Raw genomic sequence first — 15,615 nt, 5'->3', positions numbered from 1 at the left:
GATTTGAACTCAGGTCCTCCTGACTCCAGGGCTGGTGCTTTATTCACTGCACCACCTAGCCACCCCAAGATACTTCTTTTAACTGAGAATATTGGTTCTTCAACTAAACTTAATCTAAACTCTTTCAACTGAGAATATTGGTTCATACTTTACTGAAAAAAATGAGGACATTTTCTGATACCTCCCTCTTCACCACCGTTGTTATCTCACATCACCCATATCCCTTCTTCCATTATCCCCTTCATCCCTATATCACACAAAGAGGTGGCCTTTATCCTCCTTACACTCAAGTGTTTTTATTACATTTTGTCTTTTCCAATAGTTTGATCCTTCTATGATCCCAACTTTATCACAAATTATCAATTGTTCCATGCCTGCTGGTTGTTTCTCCTATAAATATGCCCTTCAATGAAGCCCCTCATTTGAATTGTCCATCCCTAAGAGCCATCATCCCAAATCTCGGTTCTGTTTTGTGGTTAAACAAATACAGTGGATGTTTCCACTGCCCTTCCTCTCACTTTCTTCTTAACTCTTTTCATTTTAGACTCTGCCCTTATTTTTTAGCTAAAACTGCATTCTCAAAAGCTATAAATCATTTATTAATTACCAAATCCATTAAACATTTCTTAATCTTCATCCTTCTTGACCTCTCTGCAGTCTTTGATGCTGTCTATAAGCCTCTTCTCCTAGGTTTCTATGACACTGCTCTCTGCTGATTTTCCTGCTACCTATATAATTACTCATCTGTCCCATTGCTGGAATTCCATGTCCACTAACAGTAGAGGTCCTCCTAGACTCTGTTTACCCTCTTCTCTTTACCATCCATAATATTTTACATGGTGATCTCATCAGTTCCATGGTTTCAAATACCATCTTAGTACAGATGACTGTATCACGTCTCCAACTTCATTATAGACATCTTTAAATAGTTGTTTTTATAGACATCTTAAATTCAACATGTCCACAACTAAACTCATTATCTTTCCCTTCATAAATCCTCTTCTCTTCCTAACTTCTCCATTACTTTTGAGGGTATCACCATTCTCCCAAGAACGCAGGCTTATAACACAGAAATCCTCCTTCAATATTCACTTATTTTGACAGCTCCCCAAACTTAATCTGCTGCGAAATCCTGTCAAATTTGTCTTAATAACATATCTTGTAGTCACCAATTCTCTACTCTGATACTGCCAAGTAAATGGTGCAAGATAATACTGTGCTCAGACATTGAAAGGTCCTCCTGGCTGGCCTCTTTGCTTCAAATTTCTCCATACTCCAATTAATGATGGATTCAGCTGTCCAACTGATATTCATAAAATGCAAGTCTGGCCATATGACCCCCCTATTCAATAAACTTATGGCTAATTATTACCTAGAGGATCAAATATAGAATCATTTTTGACTTTCAAAGCCCTTCATAACATGATTCTTTCCTAATTCTAATCTTCTTACAAATTATTCCTCTCTACATATTTGTTGATCCATTGACACTGGTGTCTTCCTTTTCTTCACACAAAATATTCCATCTTTCAATTATGAGCAATTTTACTTATTGTTCACCATTCCTAGAGGGTTCTCCCTTCTTATCACTTCCTCATGAATTCCCTGGCTTCCTCAAAACTTCTACAAGAAGATTTTCCTATCCTCCTTTTTCTTAGTGCCTTTCTTCTGTTGATAATTTCCAATTTATTATATATATATAATTTGTACAGAGTTGTTTGCATATTGTATTCCCATAAATGAAACTATTATCTCCTTGAGGACAAGACTTTTGTCTTTCTTTGTATATATTTTTTATTCCTTTTCCACTATCCCTTAGCATAGTGCCTTACACATAATATATGCTTAATAAATCTAGTTGACTGACTGTGGAGCCATGAGCAAGTCATTCTCTCTAAGATTATAATAGTCTATAGACTCTCTTAGATTGTAATAGAGTATGAGTCAAACACAAGTTGCTGATTTATAGCAGTAGAAAGAATTCTCATACCAGGAATTCAGCACAGCAGACAAATCATCTGTGTCACCTCTTATTAAGGAAATCCTAATCAACACTCAGATGTCCAAAGTGATACAAATGAATTACTATATAAAAACACACACTATAGCTAGCTAACTAGTGAGAGTCAAATATAGATATCTATAGTTTTATCTATGTGCATACATATAGAATACAGTGTACTATATGGTGGCTAGAGGCTTGACCTTGGAGTCAGGAGTGCTCAGGTTTAGCCTCTTACTCATGGTCCTCTTGTGATCTCAGGTGAACTACATGAGTACTTAGTGCTTCACGGCAAACCTTAAGTACAATAAATTGCAAACAAGGTCCTAGTTTTCATTAGCAAGACAGTTTCCTTACCCAGCCCTCCATGAAAAAAATTACACATATATTTTGTGATTATATCTACATAGTCTCATATATAAGAATAACTGAGCTGTGATTCTAAAAGTGCCAGATACCTAGGTTCCTGATTCCCTGAGGTCAATTCAATACTCTGTGAAAAGTAGGCAGGAAAATGTTTCTTGGTCCATTGTCGCACACAGTTGGTCAATCCAGATTTTTTCACTTCAGCATGGTTCACCTACTTTAAGGTCAGAGCTTTAAATATCTATACAAATCATCTCTGAGGACATTCAGAATTCATAACATGTAGATTTATTAAAAACAAAACAAAAACAGATTTTCTTTACCACCTGCTTTTTTTCTTAGGCAGTTTCCCTCATCTTCATGTTGCTTGACTGAACGTTTAGTGGCATGACTTAGAATGTGGGGGAAAAAAAAAGGAAAAAAATGTTGCTTTTCTACCCCCATCCTAGGAAATTACAATAAGAGTGACAGGCCCATCAAGTACTTAGAGTTCCCTTAATCTCCACCTCCTTGCGCATATAGTGTCATGTGTTCCTTGTTGATGTTGCTGATTAGTAATTAAAGAAATCTGAACTAACACTCAGATGCCCAAAGGGATGCAAATGAATGACTGCACATTAGTTTAGGCAGAGGTTTGAGGATGTAATTTATTTATGAACTAATGAATTAATTCATGAGAATCTGGCTGTGGTTAGGGGATTAGGGCTCTTTACTCTATAATCTTTGCTAGGAAAATGTATAGTTTAGTGGTTTTATCCAGCTGGTGATTAAAACAGGCAGACTAAAGCCAAACTAGATTGCTTTTTTACTCACATGTACCTCTGAGCCAAATGTGGGGGGCCCCCTTCAGCCTGTCAAAATAGATCTCTTTGTGAGGGTGTCTCCGTCACATAGAAGAATGCCTTACACTTTTTTTCTGAACTGGATGTACTTCTTTGTTTTAGCTCTGCTATTTTTCTCCTGTGTAGTTGAGTATGTTGTGTATATGAAAACATGGAATAACAAAACTACTGAAATCTGTTTAAAGCTTTTCTTCTTAGACAATATAAATAATTTCTACACAGACATATACACATTCACATAGGCTACTATGATGTAGAGGGAAGTTCTTCAGACTTCTCAGGTCCATCAATTAGTAGTTCTGTGACTTTGGAAAAGTGATGTAACCCCATTCAGCATCATATTTAATTTGGAAACATTGATACTTGGGCTACTGACCTCAGAAAGTTGATATAAGGACCAGTCAATTGATTTCTGTAAGCCTCAGTGAACTCATCTGTATACTGAAAGCATTTGATGGAATGAATTCATAGTCTCTTCCATATCTAGATCAATTACCACAATTATATAATAGTTGAATACATCTATAATCTCATTAATATGGTAACTATCTTATGAAGGGGTAGATTTTTTTTTTTGCTTTTTGTGTTTAAAAACAGCTGGTTTTTGTGTTAAGTGTCTGAGGCCAGACTAGAATCCATGTCCTTCCGACTCCAGCTCCAGTGCTCTATTCAGTGTGCCCCCTACCTGCCACTAAGGGGTAGATTTAAACCCATCTATAATTTATTACTTTGTGTAAATGCGAATCTCAAAAGGCTTGGAACTTTTATCCTAGTCCATTGACATTATATAGTTAGGAAGGAGACTCATTATCTAATTCCCTGTACTAGTGCACTCATGGTTGTCTTACATTTCAGGCAGGACCAGAGATATCCCTCTCATATAGCACTCCTATGAGGAAATTCCTTTTACCAATACAGATTGGAAACTGTTTGGAAGCTTATTCTCTTGGATAAGCAAAGAGATTTGCTCAGGATAAAATTTTCAGGATATTAAAGAATTTGAACTACTCTGGTTAATTCTTACTCTCACTCCGTAAATGCATGTCCAATAATATATGTTTGTCCTAATACACCATCAGATAGGATAATAGATATAAAATGTTTAAAAAGGAAACTGCTAAATAAATATAAAGACTACATAAATGTTAGTAATGACATATATGATAGCTGGGGAAGAGGGAGGTAGTGGCCATAATTTTTGCAATTTTTGTGATATTAGCTTACAACTATCATGGTACAAGACAGTTAAATCTCAAGGGAGGGGCCTTGGAAAAGTCTGGAGATAAGATAATATAGAAAAGTTCAGACTAGATATGGAACTAGAGAAAGGTCAGAATGAAAATTCTGGATTTCTGGAAGATATGAGGCTGATGAAGTTTTTTTGAAAAAGTCTTTGAAGTTTTACCTCTTCTGAAAAAAAAAATAAAGCTCAATTGTACTGGGATAGGCTTATGCATGAGGCATTTCTCTTATAATGTATGAATAAAATAATGAAATTATTTGAAATATGAAATAAGCTGAATTGTTTTTCTCTCCAACTCTCCCCATTTATGACATAGAGACTTAAAATAGTAGTGTTTTAACCCATGGAGTTATAGGGGCTTTTTTGTTTTGTTTTGATTTTTGAAGTGCAATACTCTTCCTGAAGAAAGGTATGGGAGGTAAGGGAAGGGAATCAACTGAACTAGGAAATCAGAAGTTTCCTTTTCTGAGGAAAAAAAAAAACATTATTTCATATGGTGTAGATAAACAGATGGCTTGTATTTAATGCTTTCATTCCTATCCCCATGCCTCTAATCACCATTGAGCAAATGTATCTACTGACTGGCAAGTGTCAGAGGGAGTGAAGTAAGAAGGCAGAACAATGATTTTTAGCATGTCCTTCACAGAGCTATACATGAGTAGTTCCTGTGGCTAGTCTAAAGCTAAATACGACAAGAATCTGACCTTGTGATTACAATGAAGCTTGTGATAAGGTTAAATGAAAAATAGCTGATAGGTATTTTTAAGGAGTGAAATTAAAAAAAAAAAAGCCCAAACTCCAAAGCAAATAATATAGAGGGACAAAATAAGGTATTATATTTTAAATGAAAGAAAGGAAATAAACATTAAGCAACCATGATATGCCAGGAACTGTATTCTACATGCATTAAAATATTACCTCATTTGATGGAATATTATATATGATAGCTGGGGAAGAGGGATGTGGTGGCCATTATTTTTGAAATTTTTGCAATATTAAATAACTATCATGGTACAAGACAGTTAAGTTTCAAGGGAAGGGACTTGGAAATGTCTGGAGACAAAATAATATAGAAAAGGTCAGACTAGATATGGAACTAGAGAAAGGTCAAAATGAAAATTCTGGACTCCTGGAAGATATGAGCTCATGGAATGAAGAGGAAAGCTGGTGAAATAAAGATTACTTTTCTATCCATGCTGAGAGCAAAATATTACTAAGAAAATATGTACAAATTAAGATTGTGGAATATCAGTGATTCCAAAATGGGAAGACAGAACGGGTAATGAATATGTGAGGAGAGAGAAAAGAATGCTATGGAAATAGAAAGGACAGGTATTGGCAACTGATTAGATATCAAGGTGAGGGACAGTGAGGAGGAAAGAATATCAAAGTTAACTCAAGTTACTGGAAGGATTGAAGTAGTCTTGGGAGAAATAGGGAAATTCAAAAGGGAAGGGAGTTGAGGGTCAAATATAATGAGTCCTGTTTTTGATTTGTGTATGTGATACATGTATGTTGATGTGTGTGTGTGTAAATCTACACATATATGGAGAGAGAGGGGTGCTAAAGAGAGAAGAGAGAGAGACACAGACAGAAACAGAGACAGAGAAAGAGAGAGACTGATCTGCCAAGAGGTAATAATTAAATGAATTGGATTTACCATCTCAACACAGAGAAAAGAGCTTCAGATATTCTTTTTTTTAAATTTTATTAATTTTATTTTTTTTAAGCAATCGGGGTTAAGTAACTTGCTCAAGGTTACTCAGCCAGTTATTTCTGGGTGTGGTGCTAAGTATCTGAGCCCGGATTTGATCCCCAGGTAATCCTGACACTAGAGGCGGTACTCTTACTCGCTGAGCTACCTGGCCTCCCCGAGCTTCAGATATTCCATGGTAAAAACCCCTTAACACTTCTAGTACCAGATTGAGGGGATGAGAACAAAGAAGGGGGCATTTCAGTTACTTTTTCTCCCCATAAGGAGAGGCTGTTCACTTCAGATCTTTGTTTATGAAAGGCTTTTCTTCTTTTTGATTTTTTTTTTATATTTAGGAACAAAGATCTTTAGGAACACAGAGTAGATAGTCAACTGCATAATACCAATAGTCATTGAGTTTATAATTTTACTTTGTTCTCCCTGCTCCTTTGAGCAGGGACTTTTCCCCCAACACTTTGTGTGATAGAGGTTAAGAAAAGTTAAATTCAGAGTTTCACCTCTACACTTTCAGAATCAATTCAGGGGATTGCCCTTTCAATTAACTGCCAAGGGCTTTCTGGATCCATGTCCTACCCATAAACTGCCAGTTTCTTTAATCCCAGCCATATTTTTAGTAATAGATTCAAGTGATTTAAAATCAATGGAAGGGAAAAAAAAGACAAAAATCTTAAGATAGAATTATTTGAAAGTATTATCCTTTTCTTTTATATTTTGTTCCATATTCCTGCATATACATACATACATACATACATTTATATGTATATACAGATATGTGTGTATTATTGTATTGTGTGTACACACACAGCTTCGAACTACTCTACGTGAATACATGAAGTATATCTGGACACCATAAATGGGACTTTAAAAAAAACTTTTTTTCTGCTTTGTATTATTTCATCCAGATCCTCAATATCCATCCAATACTGAGTATTGTATCCAATCTAGAATGTTGTTATCTCTCCCTGATTCCATGCATAAATAAATTACTTGATTAACTAGTCTACTTTGCTATATGATTGTTTCTTTTCTTTTTCTTTATCCCTCAGTATCCTAGATCCCCTCCATATATGTAAATAGATGCATTCAACTTGATCACCTGCATTATATTTTTGAGTCCTAGTATATCTAGACCCTCTCCCCTCCTTAAGTGATATACTGGAATTCTTCAGTTAATTGCTCATTATTTAATTACTTGCAATGAACTAAGTATTATTATATGGGCTGGAGGTGTAAATACTAAAGTGAAATGATCCCTTCTCACAAGAATTTTGACTCTTAATTGGATGTACATCTAATGGAATTTACTTAAATGTACATATATGACAGTTTCCATACCTATGTTAATACATGTGTTCTATACATATTTGTATAGAAAGAATAAAAAATGATTTTCAGAGGGAGTATGATAGAGCTAGAGTGCACATGGAAAGCTTCATCTAGAAGGTTGTGCTTCAACTGACTATTTGAAGACTAAGGGTTTGAAGAAGGTGATGTAAAGTATATTTGAGGAACAGAGTACAACTATTGATGGACAATGGAATTCCTGGAGAATCATGTGTGTGCAAAAAGGAAGCAGGTATTGCTAGGTCACAAAGTGTGTGAATGGGAGTAATGCAGTAGAAGACTGAAAAGGTATGAAAGTTTCACATTGTCAAAAAGATTTGAATACAAAACAATGGAGTTTAAATCTGATCCCAAGAATAGTAAAAAATCACTGGAGTTTGTTGAAGGGATGGGGAGGGTTTATATGATCAGATGTGCCCTTTAACAAAAAAAATGTATCTCTATGTGAAAGATGGATTGAAGTGGGAAGAGAATTGAAGTATGGAACCCAAATAAAAGGTTATTGCAATTATCTAGGTGAGTGATAATGATGAACTGAGTTATGTTGTTGACTATGTGAGCAGAGAGATAAAGTTGTGAGCAAGACACATTGTGAGGGTAGAAATGTGAAGATTTAGAAGTTTAATATGTGGCTTGAGAATAAAGAGACAAGGATAACATTGAGGTTGGGCACCTACATGGTTACAAGGATGATGGTTCCCTTGACAGTAATAAAGAAATCAAATAGTATACGTGTTAAAATTGAGATGCCTATGGGACATCTAATTTGAAATGACCAATAGGTGTTAGTGATAAATAAAGCATTTGGATCTCAAGATTTAATTTAAGGCTGGATTTATGGAAATAGGAGTAATCTGCATGAATTTGGTGACTGAACCAAGGAGAGTTTATGAGATTACCAAGTAAAAAGAATATATAGAGAAAAGAATAACAAAAAAAGAGGATTTGAGAATTTTTTTGTATATACAGAGTGGGCACCGTATGAGTAATGAATTAACAAATTTGAATGATAAAGAACAGTTATGGAGGTAGGAGAAAAATGAGAAGGAAATGGTCTCCTTGTTTTATACCTTGCTTCTTATTATAAACACAGAGTTGACATATTAAAAGTTGTCTTACATGTTTTTAACAATGCATTGGAGAAATATTGTTGGAGGTGAGCCTCCAAGGAGACATTTGCTCTACCAAGTATAAAACTTGATTTTAAGCCAACAAATAATGAGGGAAGGGGAATATTTTATATTTTTTATATTGTATTTTTCATCTCATTGGAAAAACATAAAGATGTGTTTTGCTCATTTTTGAAGTCTGCCGGTTCTTATCTCATGAATTTAATGTGAGGATGCCCTTTATTGTTATCACAGAAACAGAAATTGACAGTACAATTACAGTATATAAAAGAGTTGGTTAACAAGTAATGTGTGTGTGTGTGTGTGTGTGTGTGTGTGTGTGTGTGTGTGTGCCTGCGCGTAGGTGGGGAACAGAAAGAACACTAGAGTTTGAGTAGACTGCAAATTAAGTATTTGCCAACATTTAGATATGGGTACCATCAAGCTAATGAAATATTAAGCTGAATAATAAAAATATAAATAAAGGGAAGCATTGATTCCATTATATTTTACAAAGTCTTTAACAAGTAACTAATTAAAGTTTCAAATGAAATGAATGTATTAGTTTATAGGAGGGTTTTTTTTTTCCATTTTTGACATTCTGCCTTCAGAAGCTATCATACTGTTTTTCAAAAGGCAATTTTTTTCCTTTAAAATTTTTATTTTATTGCTATCTTTTCTATTTTATTTTTAATTTGTGGAATAAAACAATCATTTCTATAACAGTACAAGAAAAAGACAATTAGACACAAAAATGCAAGACTAATAGGTACAACTTGTTACTCCTTTCATATATACAAGAAAATTATCATTTATTTTTCCTTTGTTTTCTCTCTACCCACCCTAGATATGGCTTCCACTAAGCACAATTAGCTTTACAGACATATATGTATAATACATATATACACATACATTGTATGCATATGTATTTATATACATGTATATATGTTTTATATGTATGCAATATTATTCTATACAAACTTTGATTCATTATTTCTTTTTCTATAGGTAGTGTCTTTCTTAATAAGTCCTTTATAGCTAATTTGGGAAGATATAATAGATAAAATGTCTTATCTGTGCAAATCTTAAAGCAATATTGATGTTGTTTTATACAATGTTTACTTATCCTAACCAAAGAGTATGAGTAGTTTAATTACACTTTGGCTATAATTGCAGATTGTTCTCCAAATGGTCAATTCATTTTACAATTCCACTAATAATGAAGAGTTATTAACAATATAAGTCTACATTTGAAATCAGGTCTTCTCAACTCTGGGTCCATTGCTAATATCCACTGTATCACCTAGTTGACTCACTTAATAATGCTTGTGGAATATATATATATACATATATATATATATATCTGTATATGTACATGTACACATGCATACACATATGTCTATATGACTGCATATATATGAACATAGGGAAATACACACACATATATAGATGTCCACGTGCATAATACAATTCACATATATGCATATATTCACCTATATGTGTGCATTTGTACACACCCATTTACATAATACTCACATATACAGACATGTGTATATGCATTCATGCATATATACATTTACAGATACTTATATATAAATATATAAAATCAATTGGCATGCATATATACAAACATTAATACACATATACATACATATCTGGTCTATCTCCTAGCTAATTTGCCAAAATAATATTGCAACTGATTCAACAAATATTAAGTAAACTAAAGCTAACCTTTTCTTTTCTCATAGTATTCTATTCCTCATTGTTTCCTTTGATAATTTTCATCAAGTTAAGTTATACAGGGGGGCAGAGTCAAGATGGCAGAGTAGAAGCAGGACCTCCACTGGGCTCTGGCTTCCACCTTCCCCAATCCATGTAAAAAGGGGACTCTGAACAAACTTTGTAGCTGCAGAACCCACAAAATCACATAGAGAAGCTAACCTCCCTGCAGGCTGGCAGGAATCCGCCAGCACAGTGCTCTGGGAGCCCAGCCAGCCCCACAACAAGGCTTTTGCCCCAGGGCAGGCCTGACCAGGTGCGGGCTGGAGGGACTCCAGATCAGCAGCAGCTTTGGCCATTTCCAGATCTAACAACACATAGATGCTAAGGACAAAGTGAGAGGTCAGTGCAGTCTAGACTTTGGGACCAGTAATTGGGAGTGTTTGGCTTTTGCCCCCAGGGTGAGAGCCAGCGCCACTTTGCAGCTTCAGCTCCTGGCCTGCAGAGTGTAGGGAGACCAAGCACTAGTCTGAGGGGTCATCGCTCTTGTTTTAACCTGTTTGGATCTGATTTGAAGTCTAGGGTGGAGGTCCTGGGATGTGTGTCCAGCTTTCCAGAACATGTGGAGGCCTCAGAGAGGGCACCCATCTAATGCCTCTGGCAGCTGAGAAAACCCCAGTGTTTGGGATGATAGCTCCCCTGTCTGGTGGCACAGTCCTACTGTGGCAAAAAGCCCAGGGGTGAAGTGACTGAGGGGTGACATGACCAGGCAAAGTAAACAAGGCAGACAGAAGATTCAAACATTAGACTCCACTTTGAGGACAAAAAGGAGCAAAGCATGGAACAGGAGGCAGACAGTGAAGTCAGAACTCCTGCACCAAAAGCTTCAAAGGAAAATACGAGCTGGTTACAGGCCATAGAGGACCTTAAGGAGCAGATAAGAGAAGTGGAGGAAAAATTGGGAAGATAAATGAGAATGATGCAGAAAAATTATGAAACGACAGTCAACAGCATGACTGAGGAAAATCATACCTTAAAAAACAGACTAACTCAAATGGCAAAAGAGGCTCAAAAAGTTAGTGAGGAGAAGAATGACTTAAAATGCGAAATTTGCCAGATGGAAAAAGAATCTCAAAAGCTGACTGAGGAGAATCATTGCTTCAGAATCAGATTGGAGCAAATGGAAGCTAATGGTTTTATGAGAAATCAAGATGCTGTTAAACAAATCCAAACAAATGAAAGAATAGAAGGCAATGTGAAATATCTAATAGGAAAAACCACTGACCTGGAAAATAGATCCAGGAGAGATAATTTAAAAATTGTTAGACTACCTGAAATCCATGATCAAAGTAAGAACCTAGAAATCATCTTCCAGGAAGTTCTCAAAGAAAACTGCCCTGATGTTTTGGAACCAGAGGGCAAAATAGAGGTTGAAAGAATCCACTGATCACCTCCTGAAAAAGAACCCAAAAAGAAAACTCCTAGGAATATTATAGCCAGGTTCCGGAATTCCCAGATTAAAGAGAGAATATTACAAGCAGCCAGGAAGAAACAATTTGAATATTGTGGGAACACAATCAGGACAACCCAGCATCTGGCAGCTTCTACAATGAGGGATCGAAGGGTTTGGAATATGATATTCCAGAGGTCAAAGGAGATGGGATTAAAACCAAGAGTCACCTACCCAGCAAAACTGAGTATCATTTCAGGGGAAAATATGATCATTCAGTGGAATAGAGGATTTTCAAGCATTCTTGCTGAAAAATCCAGAGTTGAATAGAAAATTTGACATTCAGATACAACAAGCAAGAGAAGCATGAGAAGGTAAACAGAAAAAAGAAATCATAAGGAACTTATCAAAGCGGAACTGTTATCATTCCTAGATGGAAAAACAATAATTGTAACTTATGGAACCTTTCTCAGTAGTTGAAGGGAATAGAAATATATGTGTATATACATATATATGCATATGTATATATATGTGTGTGTATATATGTACATATATATGTCTATATTTGAGAGTATATGGGCATATGAATACATATGTGAATGTGTGTATATATGTTTACAGGTATACATAGATAGAGGGTACAGGACCGATTTAACAGGAAGGGATGATACTTCAAAGGTGAAATTAAGAGGTGAGAGAGGAATATAATGAGAGGAGATGGGGAGAGATAGAATGGGGTAAACTATCTCATATAGAACAGGCAAGGGAAAATGGTGACAATGGAGGGGAAGAATACGATGGCAAAAGGGAATGGGTCAACCTTATTCCCATTCCATTTTGCTTTCAGAGGGAATGAAATACACCCTAAATAGGTTATCTCACCCTACAGTACAGTAGGGCAAAAGGGGATGAGAGGGGGGGGATGATGGCTGGGGTGGGAGAGAAGTTGGAAACACCCACTTTTGAAAAGGGAAGGGATCAAAGTAGAGAATAGAACAAGTGGGAGGTGGGATAGGAGGGAGGGAAATATAGCCAGTCTTTTACAATATATCTACTCTGTTATTGTTTTGCATCAGGCACACATGTCCAACCTATACTGAACTGCTTATCTTCCCATTAAGGGGGGGGAGGTAACAAGGGAGGAAGAGAATGAATCTGGAATACAAAGTTTTAAAATCAAATATTCAAATACACACACACACATATGTGTGTGTGTGTATGTATACATATATATCTATGTATGTAATTAATACTATTTTACTTGTAATTGGGAAATAAGATATACAGGAACTGGGGCATAGAGATCCACTGGAAAAGCCAAAAGGGGTATGGGAGAAAATATGGGAGAGAGCAGATTGGAGGAGGGGATATCCTTTGGGACTGCTATTTTGGGGCAGTGGGTAGGGAAAAATGGGGAGAAAATTTGCAACTCAAAATCTGGCAGAAATGAATGATGTAAATTGGAAGTTAATAAAGCATTTGGAAATAAAAAAGTTAAGTTATACATGGATTTTTGAATCCTTCTTCTAAAATGTCATCAACTGTTTTTGAGTGAGTGCTTAGTGACTGACTTGGAATACTGCACCAGATTTTAAATTCTGTGTAGTGCTTAGCTCAATACAGTCATTCAATAGATATATCCAACAAATCAATCATTCAATCACAGTGCAATTCAATATCTAGACCCTAATAAAATTTCAGTGGATTATATTTCACTAATGTAATCAATGTAAAGATTTTTTTTTTTGTAAATCAATCTTCCAAGCAACACAATTAAGCAACATTCTTTTAACAGGTAGATTTTCATAGTGATTATGTAACCTGGAGGAGAAGGAGAGGGGAGAAAACATTTTTAGAGAACAGTTAGAAAGATGTTCAAGTTTAAAGAAAAAACAAACAAACAATCAGAGGGTTGCAATAAAGATTCGGTGCTTCCAGGATATCTTTCATCTAAGGACTTCTAAGTACCTCATTATTTCTCACATCATTGTTGTACAGCAGGTAACCTTATTATCCTCATTTTACACTTGGAAGAACTAATGTCTGGAGAGGTTAAGTGACTCAGAGCATCTGCCAAACAAGTGACACAAGCAGCCTAGGAATGAGTTATATGCTTAGTGCAGAGGTACTCTTCAATTCAGCTGCTAAAGATTTCAATGTGGCTATATCTGACAATGGCAACAGCAGTATGTTGTAGATGGCACTATTATCATGAGGAAAGAGAACCTTTTACAAAGATCTGCCAAAAAAAATTCAAGACCTAATTCTGTGTCCAGCTCACAACGAGGGTAGTAATGGTCTCAATTCCACTGGAACAGTAAGGAATTATATAATATTATAAAGAATTCTGCAACTTTAGGGTGAGATTTGGCTATGGTGTACAAACGATGTTGTTTGAGGCAACATTAGGTTATGTTATTTCTATAGGTAAATAATTCAAATAATTGTAGAAACTCATCACCGTTTAAACACTTGTCTGATTTCCTTCACTTTGTGTTCATGTTCTATTATTAGTATAACCACATATCTAGGAAGTGTGCCCTGTGAACAAGTCACTGTGTTAAGCTTTATGAAAGTCACAGAGATGAGTGAGCCATTTTACCTGCCTTCAAGAACTTATAGTTGAGCAAAGGAAATAACTTAGTAAAAACAAACAAAAACAAAACCTAACTTCAATGCAATAGTTTAAACTTCATCCCATAAGAGACTTACAAATTTTTCTGAAGAAGGTGAGAGTGAGGGGGCACTCATTTTTTTTTCTGTGTGATTGGTAAAAGTTGAAAATATCGTTGTTCTATAAATGCAGATAATAATAGAGAAATGTTTTGAGATGGCAGTATCCTAGAATCATGAATTTGGAGCTAGAAGAGACCTTAAAGGTAATTTACCCCAACTACTCATTTTACAACTGATGACAACAAGATCTGGAGAAATTAACATGTTTTTTTAAGGTCTGTAATGGTAATGGGACTTGAAAATCTTCCATTGGCATCTTGTATTGGCAAGCTAGTGAGTGCTTGGCACTTGGTTTCAGTGCATAATTGCGTCAAGTATTAAGATCCAGAACTTGTGAATCCCACAGTGAGATGAACTTGCTGAAGTAGCAGGAAGGGGTGGGGCAGGGAAGAGATTTTAAGAATAGAACTGGTAGTAGCAAAACTTCTTCTGAGAACCTGCCAGGACTTCTGCTGAGGACTTTTGCTAAGAACTGTCAGCAATAAGAACTGCTGGGAGTGAGCAGAGGGGAGGGTGAGTGGTACTGTGAGTGAGGAGAGGAGGGTATTTCCCTGAGTTAGCCTGTTTTGTTTTGAAGGTTTGGGAATGTAGGTGACCACTACATTAACTATGTGTACCAACTTCATGGCTACTATACTGACTTTGACTTTCTGGTTTGGGATCTCAGCTTTCTGGCATTTGAATAAATGCTTCATCTCTGTTCTCCATGTGGAGAGTCTGTTATATTTTGTAATTCCCAACTACATTAGCATATTTATAGTTATTGGGGGTTTGTGAATATTATTCTGTTGTTACAAGGTCACACAGGTAAAAAGTAAAGTGTAAAAGTAGAATTTGGACCTAGTCTAATAAATAATCTAAAGCTAAAATTTGTATCAGTATTAAGGCTCTACTTTTCATTCCTAAAATTATTTTTAAAAAAATCTATCGCTGCTCATTGACTCTTTTGAACTAATATATTTTTTCCCTTGGTACCCAAAAAAGCACTTAAATCTTTTATTGTCAGAGGAATGGTATGGATTAGATAACTTTATTTTGACAGATCTGTACTTTCATCAATAGAATAAGCATTCTCCATGCTGATATAGAC

Source organism: Petaurus breviceps, unplaced genomic scaffold (genome assembly GCF_028583685.1).
Source record: "Petaurus breviceps papuanus isolate PSGF00001 unplaced genomic scaffold, PetGlider_PUasm1.0 140, whole genome shotgun sequence".
Taxonomy (NCBI): Eukaryota; Metazoa; Chordata; class Mammalia; order Diprotodontia; family Petauridae; genus Petaurus; species Petaurus breviceps.
The sequence above is the reverse complement of the archived record's forward strand: the minus strand, read 5'-3'. Positions refer to the sequence as shown.